This window comes from Danio rerio, chromosome 17 (assembly GCF_052040795.2).
Source record: "Danio rerio strain M-AB ecotype USA chromosome 17, GRCz13ab, whole genome shotgun sequence".
Taxonomy (NCBI): Eukaryota; Metazoa; Chordata; class Actinopteri; order Cypriniformes; family Danionidae; genus Danio; species Danio rerio.
Window position 1 is genome coordinate 31,152,810 of NC_141037.1, and position 15,718 is coordinate 31,168,527.

At 35.8% G+C, this 15,718-nt stretch overlaps 1 long non-coding RNA gene across 4 annotated transcripts; it reads right to left on the reverse strand.

Moving 5' to 3' along the window:
• Positions 1 to 2,804: 2,804 nt before the first annotated feature.
• On the reverse strand, positions 2,805 to 14,810 carry LOC141378602 (uncharacterized). 4 transcript variants are annotated; one of them, XR_015513475.1, is made up of 5 exons: positions 14,254 to 14,624; positions 14,072 to 14,127; positions 9,504 to 9,552; positions 4,268 to 4,319; positions 2,805 to 3,924 (listed from the first exon to the last, which is right to left on the reverse strand). It is a non-coding gene; the product is annotated as an uncharacterized LOC141378602 (long non-coding RNA). The 4 variants fall into 4 exon arrangements; XR_015513474.1 differs by having other exon boundaries at positions 9,494 to 9,552; XR_015513476.1 differs by lacking the exon at positions 9,504 to 9,552 and having other exon boundaries at positions 14,254 to 14,810.
• Between the last annotated feature and the right edge of the window lie 908 nt (positions 14,811 to 15,718).

Sequence of the window (15,718 nt, forward strand, 5' to 3'; positions counted from 1 at the left end):
CAGTAGGAAAAAACAAATACTATGGAAGTCGATGGTTACAGGTTTTCATCTTTCTTCAGAATATCTTCTGTTGTGTTTTACAGAAGAAAAACTAAAGCAGGTTTGTGACAAGGGTGAATACGTAATCACAGAATTTTCAGTTTTTAGGTGAACTATGCCTTTTTAAGGATAAAAAATCCCCAGAAAGACATACATCCCAGTATGCTGTATGCATATTTTGCATGTTTTACTTATTCTCATGAGATAAAAATTTAAGATCAAGGCCAGTGAGTATATTTCACAACACTGGCTACAATTTCATCATGTTTTTTTCTCTTCCATTAGACTGAAGTAGACATCAGGTTTGGATTTTAATCATATCGATTTTGTTCTTAAGCCTCTCGTCTTGCAGCATGTGCTGCACACAAATGCTGAGAATGTTGAAATGAAGAGCAGTATTAGAATTAGCCTTAGCATTATCTTAGCTTTTGTTCACAGAGATAGCATGCAAATGAGGCTAACACAGCTATCCTCTGCATTCCAGGTACTCAGGAGACGAACCCTGGCAGTTTAACCCAGCTGCGCGCCTGGACTCTTCTGCTAATTAATGAAGCTCACAACCACAAACACAACACGTTAGACTGCTTCCATTCAATTTTCCCATTCTTTTCCCAACTTAAATATGTAATACAGCATTAAAAAAAATCCATGTTAGGATGTATAATTTTACCGTTTCCCATGCTAAATTAGCATACGCCAACATTCAAATCAGCCCTGTCCTCCTTGGCTTTACTGAAGGGAATTCACAGGCAGAAATGCACCTTTTGACTGTTAAACTGGCATATGGTTTGTTTTACAATAAAATATGGCACGTGATAATGCCGTAAATTGTAATAAAGGCTGAAAGTCATATCTTGAGCTTTATGCTGCTGATGTGCAGTTCTGTGGTATTTTCCCCCAGGGTTCCATAGTGAAATCTCTGTCCTGCTGAGATACATACGATTATATTAGCCTCTTACTCCCAGCGCGGGAGGAAAATCCTGCCACAGTTTGGCAAAGGGATACAGATAGTGCTCCGTTTGTATTTTTTTAAGCACACCTTGGCAGTTTTGTTTGCTAAATCTGTATTAAATGTTATTTTAGAGTAGCCTACTGTTATTTTTTTTATTGTTTTCTCGCTATACATCTATCTTTTTACTGTTTATGCGTAGACATGCTATGCTATTTGTATAGTTAATTCTTTTAGCAGGCATTTAGAAAATGTTTTTTACTTTTAATCTACATATCATTCAGTCTATGTGTTTATTAATACATACTTTAGACACTGTATTCAGAGACAGATCCTTACCTTGTATTGTCAAGAGTCCCAGCTGCAATCTCACAGATTTGGAATGGCCAGCTTCTCTTGCTATGGCTGCAGTTGGAGGGCTTCGGTCATGTTAGAACGGCTCTCCATCTTGCAAAGTCAGTGAAAACTAGAAAATTAGGTGGCCAGTTAAATAGGGTTTCATTCATTCATTTTCTTTTCAATTTAGTCCCTTTTATAATCTGGAGTTGCCACAATGGAATGAACCGCAAATTTACCCAGCAAATGTTTTATGCAGTGGATGCCCTTACAGCTGCAACCCATCACCGGGAAACACAGATACACTCTAATTCACACACGTATACAGCCAATTTAGCTTACCCAATTCACCTTTAGTGAATGTCTTTGGACTGTGGGGGAAACCAAAGCACCTGGAAGGAAACCTAAGAAAAAATGGGGAGAACTCCACACAGAAATGCCAACTGACCCAGCCAAAGCGCGAACCAGCAAACCAGCGAATCTTCATACTGTGAGGCGACATCGCTACCCACTGCGCCACCACACTGCCTGAATAGGGTTTGTCCGGTAATAAAAACAAATTAACACTGTATGCCAGATTAACACCAATAACTTTCTGGTTTCTGAACTTTAAGGTTTCTGAAAGTGTTTCTATTTTGTTTTTTTCTTTTTATTCAGAAATCTCATTTAAGTTTTTTAAACTGTGCTTTATAATATGTGTATTTGATCGAACATACTATAAAAACTGATATTTTGCTCCTGTTAGGATAACTTCAAGTAAGAGATTAGGCAGTGACCCCAAAATTTTGGAAATTTTCAGCGTTTTCTTTTTTCTTGTAGCTCATCTTGTACATTTGTTTAGTATGATATACTATAAAATGGCATATGCTGGATAAGTTGGCAGTTCATTCCACTGTGGTGACCCCAAATTAAGAAAATGACAAAGCCAAAAAGAAATTAAATGAATAAAACCCTGTTTAATGTACAGTATATAAAAAAACTGATATGAATTCTCATTTCTCATCACTATTATTTGGTTTGAAATTATTATAGAGACTGTTGAAAATTTAAGTATGCATTCTTTTAATTAAAATACATATGATCTACACTGTAAAAAAACAGAACAAAAATATATAACATAATCCTATTTTCCTTTTGCTCTTTCTTTTTTGCTCAACTTTTGAAAACATAAGCTGCACCGAACTAAATTATTTGTCAGTAATACAAAAAAAAAAAAAAAATTGTAACAAAACTTTAAGTTGTACCAACTAAACATTTTTGTCTGCAGAACTGGCATGCCTGAAGTTGAGTGAACCAAAAAACATAATTCTTATTTTCTTTCGTTTTTTCTTGTTTAACTTTTGAAAACATCAGTTGCACTGACATAAAATGTCTGAAGTTGAGTGAACAAAAAACTCTTTTGGAAATTGGTACTAAGAAATGATACATTATCAGAACAAACAAACAAAGGTCAATTGAAAAAAAAAAAAAAAACAGAAACAATTGTTAACAAAACATTTATTAGACACAAAATTAAAAACAAGGATCAAAACATGGCGGGACAAACAGGGAAAAACACTTTGTAATGCTTTACATGGGAAAAACAAGACTCAGCAAAGAGTCTGTAAGAATCAGGTGTCTTTATATTCCTAGTAATCAGTCAATCATGAGCTTCCATTGTGTGTGTAATCAGGAGGAACCAGATTAACTCAATTTAAGATTGAGATCTGAGGTTAAAGCTGCGGTCACACTGCACTTTTCTCTCCATAGACTTCCATTCATACGCACGCTATGCGTCAGACAGGAAATGCAAGCTCGTGCGAAAAGTTTCGCAGTTCAACTTCACTGCATTGGAAAGTTCAAGCTTGGTGAACTCTGACCTGCGAAATCGCATCACTTGACTACAGGAGACCAATCGAGGATCAAAACATGACTGCTCTGGACCAAAATTTAAAATATGAACCAATCGCTCGCTTTTTTAAATGTCTAATCATCTTGTTTAATCCCGCCCCTTTTCGCAGTGCCGTACTACAGAATTTTGCAAGCTCAAACTGTGACCACAGCTTAACCACAACTTAACTCAATTTAAAGTAACAAGTGGGCAGAAGCTTTTTTGGGTGAACTGGCAAAGTTTTGCTCACAAAACTAATATTTAAGTGAACATTAAATGTAGTTGTACAGACATTTTTACTGATTTTTGCCAAATCAACAACAAAGTAATTTCAACTTTTTTTTTCAAGCTGGATATTTTACAGCATATTTCCTACCTTGCTTTTTTATTTGTAATAACTTTTTATATATCAGCCCATCTACTGTAAATCTAAATAACTCGGAAAGACACATGTCACAACTGTATATACAAGCTGCAACAGGAAGTACAGTTGAAGCAGAAAATATAGGCGATGTGCATTTGGAGAGCGCTGTAGTGCTTGGAATCCCTGTTGCTGTCAGTGAAAAAGATGGACATAGAGGGACTGTGCCAGTGCATCATCTCTCAGATTGCTCCTCTCCTGTGTAGAGACATGGCTGTATATTGAGTTGTCAGATGTGACACTCCAGACACCCCATGCTGGCTCTGAGTAGGAACTGGAGATCACTGGGAAGTCAAGTCACAATGGGCTCTGGAGTGTTCGGTTGCCACACACAAACACAGGTACGCACACACACGCGCACACACACACACACACACACACACACACACACACACACACACACACACACACAGTCAGTCAGCTCACTATGCCACAGGGGGGTGAGATTTCAGCACACACAAACACTAGCGCTGGTTCAAAGCATGGACCGAATTATAAGGCAATAAGATAGAAGAAAAGAAAATATAGAAGGAAATAAGAAACCTGACAGAAGTAATTATATTATCAATGAAAAAAAGACTTAAGCAGAAAATGTCATTTTAAATTGTGATTTTTTGTTGTTTTTTTTTTGTAGGAAAAATTATTTTATTACCCATGCTCAATGGAGAAAAAAGTGGCAAACCAGAGATTACTGGAGATTTGACCTGAAAAAAAAAACAGCAAAGACAGTAAAGCTCCAACTCTCACTATTTTTCACAAAACAGATGACTACAGACAAGATTATCAATTGACATCGACTCATTCAGCGTAAATAATATATAATATGCAAAACACCTTTACCATACAACTTTACCTATTGAATACTACATTAAAACATTTACATAACATCTATCTTAATATACAGTATATGTTTTGTTTCAACATCTAAATGTCCTCTGTAGCTCACCTGGTATGGTACAGTAGCAAAAAAAAAAAAAAAAAGATATATACATTTATCCATATACATATAAAAACAGCAGTTCTGTCTGGTTCTTGAATCTGATCAGCTGAGCCTTGTTCAGCCTCTTCACTCTTGTGTATTACTCCGCCAGCATACAGCGAAAAGCAGAGGACACTCTACAGTTTGACAAATATCGCTGCTGTTGGGCAACATGATGAACTTTTTAGGCTTTTTAGTCAAGAGTGTAGTTATTTAGAATGCAACTATACAGTTTATTTTTAGTGCTGTATTTATACCACAGAAACTGGTAGTGTTTGCTTTACTTTGGCTTGTCGGGGTTAATTATTGTAATATTCCAATTGCAACAGATAAATACTGAAAAAATCTCTGTAGACTGATGGCATTTCATGCCGTTCAGCCGTATAATCTTGTAATGTGAGCAACAATTACCTGTTTTGTCACCGCCTGATATTACGCCAGAGAATCATTCAAATACTAGCTCTAAAGTGATGTTTGTGAACTGGCAACGGTGTTTGATGTTCTGACGTCAGCTGCAGATGTGATTAAGTGTCGGAAGAAAGTAGTTCTTCGTACAAAATGGTTTTTAGACTCTCCGTATTTGATTTCCATTTTCATACACACAGTTATGCCATCAAACTGTTGCATAAACACAATATCACACAAGCAGTGTGATATGGCTGTATATCAAGCCAACGCATGCCTCCTGCCAGTGTTGATATACAGCCATATCACACTGCTACTCGTGTTATATTACTCATGTATATACAGATAGATAGATAGATAGATAGATAGATAGATAGATAGATAGATAGATAGATAGATAGATAGATAGATAGATAGATAGATAGATAGATAGATAGATAGATAGATAGATATGCTACTATTGTCCTTAATAATATAAAATAAAAATAAAGTTGATTATTTTGTTATTGTAATGCTATATTTTTGTACTTTGATAAATTTGAAAACTGTCATATGTCATTAAGCTTTGACAACATAATTGCATATTACACTGTTTTAAGTATCAAATATTTGACTTTAAATAACATTTATCTACTTTTAAGAAATAACTTGTGTAGCTAGCTAATTTGAAGTGTAAATGGACACTACTTTTCCTTATACTTGTAGCTTATCAAGCTACAGTTTCAGAGTAGCTTCCCAACACTGGCCAAAATAATAAAACATAATCACTGTCACATTCCTAAATATAAATGTGCTATATTAAACATTTTACCTTGAAACTGCTGAAAAACCTGCAAAAAGCAGGTTGCACAAATGTCAGCACTGGCACATTATTTTGTGAGCCATGGTTCAAATTGTGCTTGTTCTATGATTCGCATCAAGAACTTTCTAAATGAGTCCACACGTTAGTTATTTATTGTCCTTTATGCTATTTTATGAAGGCCTTCCCTAAAGAGTTCTCAAGTGCTACTAATTCAAAGCCAGATGACACCCCAAACTATTTATAAAAGTGCACTAACCGAATTAATGGTTCATCGAATGTGGAGTAAAACATTTAAGTGCAAATAAACGTGCAAGTGTGACCTGCTAATGCTCTCATTGAGCCTGATGCCGTCTGATCCATTTTATCCCGTGTATTAAGGAGATGGTGAACTTGCCTTTTACAGGGACGACAATTAATTGCTTTTGAGTGATCTACCAGTTACATTTAGTGTTAAGTAGTTCTAAAATTGAAAAAGGCTCTTCTGCTGGAGATGAGTCATTATCTGCCTCAGTAGAAATGTGGAGACGTGGTGCGTGAAGAAAGGAGTAAAAGGAGCCTTTAGATGGGAACTTACCCACTTTGCTAATAAGATAAAGATGACTGAGACACTAATATTGGAATTTCTGATAGTTTCACACGACTAAGAAGTCATGTTTTACCTACTCTGCTGTTAAAGCAAAAACAATGGCTGTGAAAATAAAATCGCATTTTAATGTTTCAAAGGTACAGTTCATCCAAAAATTACTTTAAAGTAAATGATTTTTAAATAGTTTTGCCATTGTAGAATGTGTTAAATTCATCAGCAGAGTTGGGGTGATTCATCACAAGTAACGCAGGTTACATAATAATATTACCTTTCTAAGTAACAAGAAAAGTAAAGCATTACTTTTGAAATTAAGTAATAATATTTGAGTTACTTTTTTGAAAATGTAATGCAAGCTACTTTCTAGTTTAATGAATTAGCTTTTAAAATATAAACTGAATTAAAATGAACAGTCGCTTTGAATCACGCACTCAATGAGAGCATACACTCCCCGTGGTAACAGACAGAAACCAAGATGGCAGGCCACAGCCTTACATTTCTGCGATGGAGGTATTCTCATTATTTTGAACACATACAGGAAAAGGAAAAGGGTATTGTCTCAATGGACAGTGATTTTACTTAATTAATAAGACAATAGGTACAAAAGCTGCCAAGACATTGCTTTAAACTTTCATCATTTGTATATACGGCATGTATAGCCATCAGGAAGTTCTCAACATTATCCTAAATATATATATGGTGTAGGTTATACAGTGCATTGTTATTTCCAGAGCTCCTCTATAAAAAAAGAAACAAGACTGGTCAAATCAAGCCTCAGTCAGGTAAAAAATGTAATGCAAATGTAACTAAAAAGTACTGTAAAGTAACCAATTACTTACCATAAAAAGTAACCAAGTAACGCAATTATTTACTTTTTTGAAGAGTAACTAAATATTGTAATGCATTACTTTCAAAAATGACTTTCCCCAACACTGCTCATTAGAATGCTACAAATATAATATAATATAATATAACATAATATAATATAATATAATATAATATAATATAATATAATATAATATAATATAAGAGCAATAATACACGAGTAGCAGTGTGATGTGACTGTATATCGGCACTGGTGGCAGGCGTGCGTTGGCCCGAGGGGCAGGCTGAGTGCCTTAGTGTCCCACCAATAAAGATGCACAGCTACATTGCACTGCTAGAAGTGGGATATTGTGTTTATACAATAATTTGACAGCATAATCGTGTGTATAACAAATAAAATCAAATACGGAGACCTCCAAAACTCGTTTGAAAGAAGAACTATACTTCCGCCATTCCTTCACTTATGCTTAAGCTAGTATTTAAACAATTTTTTAGTGTAATGTCTAAAGTGATGACAAAACAGATGATTTTTCTAACATTTTAAGATTATAAGCTGAACAGCATGAAATGCCACCAGTCTACAGAGATTTCCCAGTATTTCTCTGTTGCAATCGGAAGATTACAAAATTACTGGGGTATAAATACAGCACTACAACATACAAAAGAGAGAGATTGAAGTCATTGAGCTGTTTAATCATGATTTGATCCGCTGTCGTTTGAAATTATGCTGTTTTTCTCTCAGGGCTTATTATGCAGTCTCTGTCGCCATCCTGTAGATGATCGTCAACCGTCTTTGCTCAAAAACAGGCTCTCAGAAATTATAAAAATTTCACAATAGGCACTATCCTTATAAATAAACTGTATAGTTGCAATCTAAATAACTACATTCTCGACTAAAAAAGCCTCAAAAGTCCATAATGTTGTCCAACAGCAGCAATATTTGTCAAACTGTAGAGTGTCCTCTAATTATCGCTATATGGGGGTGGAGTAATACTCAAGGGTAAAGAGTTAAGAGGCTGGACAAGTGCTGTTACTGGCAGAATATTTCATAGCTATCAGTCAATTAGATTCAAGAGCCAGTCAGAAGCGTTGTATAAAATATAGTATAATATACTGTATAAGATTATTTTAACCCCATCAGAACATCACTCTATTTAATGCATATCTATAATAGGGTACACACACATAAACAAGAAATTGTGGCAAATCTATACAATCAATCAATAAATATTATATAAAATATTCCCGTTCCTGACATATGTCTGAATGTTTGGATTTTATCTACTTATAATACTATCAAAATAATACAGACAAATAAATTATTTACAGACAATTAATGAAACAATTAAAGATAACATTTTAAAAAGTATAAATAAAATTAAATAATAAAACAAGTTTGATTAACCACCTCATGAACTCTCTCCAAAGACTCATGACTTAAGAAACCACAGGGTAGCTTTTTGCATCGAGGGGCAAACAGGGTCTCAAGAGAGACAACCCCAAAGTTGCCTTCTTTGCACGTTGTCAGGAATCGGATCTACACCCTTCCTTCTCTCTTTCTACACACACATATCAGGCCCCTGTGATGTCCCTCACAGAGACATAACCGGTGTCGAGGGAGCAGGAGACCTGTGAAAGGCCATTACCACAGTGTGGCCCAGGCCATCAGCACACCGAAACCCAGGAGAGAGACCCTGCTCTCACACTGAGAAATAAATTGGGTGGACTCACTGACAAAAAGCCATCAGGGCCCAACTGCACACATTAGCACTTCACAGATGACGCCAAGCACACCCGTGCCACCAGTCCCACTCTGATCCCATGGCACGTCGGGGACACTAAAAAAACATATAGGGCAGCTCAGGAGACACAACAGCTTGGCGCGTGAAATGACCAGGAAAAGTTGGTGTTTTGCTGCACTCGCATCTTCAAAATCTGCAGTTGAAGACAAACTTTGGATAGACCAAGAGCCATATAAAATCATCATCCTTATACTAATGAAAAAGCAAATCAATAAATCAATTACAAATGATAAAGAGAACTAAAGTCACAGGATCCTTGAGTCTTTTAGCAAAGTTAACATTTGATCTGAGTTAACCTAAAGCACGGGACATACCAAGTCATTGTCAAAGAACTAGCAGCAATGTAAAGTGAATGTGTTTTTGCGTCTGGTCTGGTGATGTGCTGTCGTGTATAGATGAAAAAAACTGCACATGAACACACCAAACAGATGACAGCTGACTAAAAGGAAAATGTAGTTCTGTGCCTGCATTAGAGGATGTACCTCTCCATACCTGCCAGTAGTCTTTGCTGTCATTCGATAAAAGGAACCCGAAGCTAGTGCTGCACACAAACAAAACGTAAATTAGCAGTGTTTACATACCATTTTCTCAGAACTTCTCACTCCTCACAAGGGGATTTACTTGTGCAAATATATCTGATAATCCATATAGTTTTAAAATATTTACCTAATACAACAAAATAAATGGCGATGTCTTTGTGTTCCCTCTTGTTTGCTTAGTTTCATCACTATTTTTTCAGGTTTTGTTCTTTCACAGTGATTCGTAGCTGAACACTGAACAGCCTTTCACCTATGGCCTATGCTGATTCTGTATATCGAATTGGAAAAACTCACTCCAACTTGTCCATGACAAAAGGCAACATGTGAAACACACCAAACAATTTAGATCAACAGACACTCACTGACGACCTGACAATGCCCAACACCTGACTGTCAGTTTGGTTGTATCCCTTTCTTAAAGAGGAAATAGACTTGAGATGATGGAGAATTACAAGGATTCCTATGCTGGTGTAAACTGAGTCTGGATAGATTAAAAACCATATAATAGTCATCTTGACCATTATCACCCTCAATCAGTCCATGAATACTTTTAAAAAAATGGTAAAAAGAACTAAAACAACACAACTGCACACCATTTTAGATGTGTGAGAATGAGGTACATGTAACATGACAAATTTGAGCTACCGCAAGAATCAATGAGTTTGATTTTGTGCCTTGTTTGAGTTTCTAAGGCCTGCTGCACAAAGCCAGTCTGTGATTTTTCCAGGTAAGTTTGTGTTAGTTTGAGCCCACTCAAAACTTTTGATTAGGTACCTTCGCCATGGTAACTTTCCCTACTGTACATGGCTAACCTTATTGTGAATCAAAACCTGTGAAAAATATCATGCCATATCTGATGTAATTAAGCCACTCATCTGTTTCGATTAATCTTTTTTTGCTCGATTGGGTGGCACGGCGACCAAGTGGTTAGCACTTTTGCTCCAACAGCAAGAACACCACCGGCTCTGGTCCTTACCGGCCCAAGTGGTACTCACTGCAGATCCACTTGGGCAGAGATGAGCTCCTGCAAGGGGGAGCTTGAGCTTCAGCTCCTCCTTCCTTGCACTTATTCTACAAGTGATGTCACTGGGGGTTAGGGTTAGGGGTGGCGTGGGTGTACGCATTAAAACAGCTTATAGGAGGAGGAGTTAGAGCTCAAGCTCCCCCTCATTGGAGTCCAAGTGGCTCTCAATTGGCCCGGTGTGTTTCTGTGCAGAGTTTGTATGTTTACCCCGTTTTGGTGTGGGTTCCCCCAGGGTTCTCTGTTTCTGAGATCTACCCTGAGCTCAATCTCCCCTCTTGCTCAGCAAATGGGAGGAAGCTCTGGGCTCGATGATCCCTTGAGCTCAGGGCTCTCTCCTGGGACAGCATGCCAAACAAGCTTATGATAAATCATCAGCTAAGTATGAACTCTAGAAAGTCTATTTTTGAGTCAATTTACTTTGTTTGTTTGTTAGGTGCCTTAAATGTTGAGGTTCTGAGGCCTGCTGCAAAAAAAAAATGGTTTGGGATTTTAAGTTTTTAGGCTCAAGAAGTTGGGCTGGTTTTTATTAAGTTTCTTCAACATGGTAACTTCCGCTACATGACTAACCGACTCTGGAGCAAGTTCAACTATTGGCTCATAAATCAAAACTAGCCAATTAGCTGTGATATATCTGATGCAACTTCCAGTTTCCATTTGTCCTTTTTTCCTCCTAAATTAAAGCCTTCGGAAAGCATTTTTTGAGTCAAAATATTTCATTTGGTTTTGGTTTGTTTTTGTTAACCTGAAACTTACTCTGCAGGCCAAAGTTTGTTTAACTCATTTTGTGCAACAGCCCTCTCTTTATGTTTTTCCATCAATGTGTATATGTGAAGATAAACTAATTTCTTATCAGTTTGGAAGACTCAAGGATAAAATGATAAGTAATCAATGAAATACTTTGAAGTGAAATACCCTTTACATAAACTTGTAGTTCATTTAGTTTGGTTGGTCAACAAATTGCAAAGTTTTCTTAATTTATATATATATATATATATATATATATATATATATATATATATATATATATATATATATATATATATATATATATATATATATATATATATATATATATATATATATATACATATATTTAATGTTTTTGGTTTTTATTTCTGATGGAGTCATAAAATAAAAAGTAATAATAAAATAAATATCTGCGTGTCATCCCTGACTGTATAACTTGGCCATGCCTTTTTCCCCCTCCAATGTCAGTTAACACAGTCACCAGAAACTATTAAACGGATGTGAGCAGGACAGAGGTCATTTCAAACAGACTTATCAAGATCAGCAGTTTAACTAATATGTCTAGAATAGATCAATTAATCTAAAATGAGCTTAACTTTGAACTAAAGCTTTATGGGGAACATCAAAATTCCCAATTGGACTATAAGACACTTTCCCGCTTCGGTTCCAAATTGCACCGACGGGATGATCCATAAATTGACATAATGGAGAAATACAAATAGTCGGGCATATCCTCGTGCCTATACCTGAGCTTATGTTATAGCAGGGCCTTCTCTGATGAGGGTCCAAGCTCAGTGAAAACCCAATTACAGCAGCTCCACGTTGCAGCCGTGTTAACATGAGAGAGTGGAAAGAGTTAAAAGAGCCATTACAAATGCCATGGAGCACTTTTAGCGTCTCGCAAGGTTAATGATAACGGTACTTGGCAGCTGAAATGCTCAAGTAGCTTTTATTGTATCATAATAATGAATCAATGGCGTAAAGATAAAATAAAATAAATGAACTCCGAAGTCGATGAGTAAAATGTATGTGCCGCAGCGCAAATAATAAAAAAAAAGAAAGAAAAAAAGTGGGGGGAAAATCTCTCTGCCGACGGGGCCTTCTTTAAGTAATATCTTATGATGTCATCTTCTTGAAAAATATTTGCCTGCAGGTCACTGCTCTCTGTTTTAAAGCCTTAAACGCTTTTGCTACAGAACATTAAATGTCTCCCTACATTATATGATACATATTAGCGGCAGATGATTTTACACACACAGCTATCCTGCTATATAGTAATCTTTTATTCTAGCCTCCATACACTTTACACTTTTTTTTTTTTTTTTTGCTTTCTGGAAGTAAACGTGCAAAACATTTGAGTAGATCCCATATGTGCTACAAGCACTTTAATGATAACACATTAAAATAATTAGAAAACAAATACTTTTTTTTTTACAGGTTAAACGACACTGACACTCATTTTCCTGCTTTGCACTTGTGATTATGAGCAGAGGTGGATTGAGTGATTTGGGGGCAATTTCAGTCATGGGGCCCAAACGTTTAGAAATGCACTTGTTGTACTTTGTTTTTAATTTATGTTGCTGTTTTTTTCTTATATCACTCAATCTCATTTTCTTCATTTTATCTTAATGGAAAATAATAATATGTATAGCAATGTGTGAAACTTTTGAAATTATTTGTTTTCTTAAAATGAATTCACAACTAAAAATAATAAATGAACTATTTTGTTTTTAAATATATATATATATATATATATATATATATATATATATATATATATGTGTGTGTGTGTGTATATATATATATATATATATATATATATATATATATATATATATATATATATATATATATATATATATATATATATATATTATTATGTTGACTGCTGGACTGGTACAAGATTGAGGGTGGGGGGATATGGTGGCTTGGTGTCGGCGGTGAGGTGTCTAAAAAAAACAGCTGAAAACCAGGTAAGTAAGCTGGTTTCAGGTGGGGGCTGCGATAAGATACTAAACCGAATTCGGTGACCCGGGGGTGTTAACGACTGTACCAGAAAGAAGACAGCTTAGTTTCCGGGAGAAATAACAAAACAAGAGGGTGGCGGAAAATGGGTCTGAAATACAGGAGACTCCTGGGAAAAACAGGAGTGTTGGCAGGTATGATTTGCGCAGATGTAATACTTGTCTTCAATTTTAGACACTGTACAAAATTTGATAGAAAATTATGTTATATAAGTTATATGTATTTATAGGTATAATTTATACCTCTAGACATTTATTTGAAGGCCCTAAGATTTCCTGGGGTCCTAAGCGGCTGCTTATCTTGCTTAATAGTTAAATGCACCGCTGATTATGAGCTTCCCACGTTCAAGTGCTTTGTTGTCGAGAAGTTAATAGGAATAATGGAGGAAAACAAATGTATCCTTGCCTATTTCTTAGAAAAATCGTATTAAGCAGTTTAATCCCAATTGTATTACTTGCAGTTTCAGTTCATGCATTTTACCCCTTAGACCCTATTTTGAAATAATGTTAGTTAAATTAGTAAAATATAAGATTTGATACTCTGCATATTAGCGACCAGTGGGACACAGCATAGTTAGAATTCATGCAAATTCTTATATTAGTCCAATTTACAATTTAAACACTTTGCTCCACTTCTGGTCACAATCATGATCGTTAAAAAATGACACTTCTTACAAAAAAAATATGCATGATCATAATTCTCAAACTATAATAAATAACAAACACCTTTTTGTAGAACTCATGTTTGTAGAGCACATCTTCTGATGCAGGCGTTCATTCCCCTGATGATAAATAAGAGACTAAGTGAATGAATCTTTTGACGCAAGCAGGATGTAAACTGTCGTGTGCGTCATGTGACTTTACACACAAGTCATGACTAATTTTACTTTTAAAGTTGAATTACTTACTTGCCCAAATGACGTTAAAATGCATCCGTGCGGCAAAAAAATAAACTCACTCCACACAACCTCCATGAACAGTACTGAACAGTCTTATGTAAACAGTAAGATATAAATAACATGACGTTGTCTGTTTGAGCATTGTAAAAGCTCTTGTAGCTGTTATGTGAATGTGCGCAGACCGCGAGGCTCTGCTGATGTTGGGACAGTTGTCTTACATCAATGTGTCTGCTGTAAAGCCTCAGGACACAGCGGCTGATTACCCTCTGAGTGGACAAGCCTCAACCGCTGCATCAAGATGTCAAGAACTTTCTGCTCGTCCACCATTTTTCTTCCCCTTTCCGACGCAATAATATTGTGACCGCGACACAATGAAGAGTGGCTGCGTGAAGACGCCAGCAAAGGGGGAATAACAGGCTGCTCACGAGAGGAGGAAAAACAAGTCAAGTAGGCGAGCAGACGGTTTTATGACTCAATACGAGAATATTGTGTTTATCTACATTTATATGTTATGAAGCACAACAGCATTACTATGTTTTTGAGGCTACTTGTTTGGACCAAAATATAGTTTCTGGTTTACAGTTTGTGTCAGCTTGAAAACTCTCACGTAACTTCTTTGAAGAACCGAAATGTCAGTTAAACCTCAATGTTTCATTTGTAGCCTACTGTTTCAATATTTTGGCCAATATTTTTAAAATAATAATTTGTAATCATGTGTTTAATGCTGCTTTTAATAGACCAAAATGCATTCAAACAAGGTAATTAGTTTTTATTACATATATATATATATATATATATATATATATATATATATATATATATATATATATATATATATATATATATAATGCAGTTATAATACTATTATAAATAATACTTTAATGTAATTTATGATGGCAAAGCTGAATTTTCATCAGCCATTGCACAACCAGTGATATTTGTGATTTATTGTGTTATTATTATATTTTATTAAATTCATTCAATGTTTTTTTTTCCGGCTTAATCCCTTTATGAATCTGGGGTTGCCACAACGGAATGAACCGGCAACTTATCCAAAATATGTTTTACGCAGCAGATGCCCTTCCAGCTGCAACACATCTCTGGGAAACACCCATACACTTCCATTCACACTCATACTACGGACAATTTAGCTTACCCATTTCACAAATAGTGCATGTCTTTGTACTGTGGGGGAAACCGGAGCACCCGGAGAACATGCAAACTTCACACAGAAATGCCAACTGACCCAGCCGGGGCTCTAACCAGTTACCTTCTTGCTGAGAGGCAACAGCGCTACCCACTGCTCCACACTTATTAGATTTAAAGATGTTTATTTTATTTTGTTTTTACCAAAAATATATATATTTTTTTAATTTAATTTAAAATCAAAGCAGATATTACTTCTTTGGGATTCTGTGAATACCTTTTTTTAACATTAAGTCAGTCTTTATGTAATAATCCCTTAATGAATCCT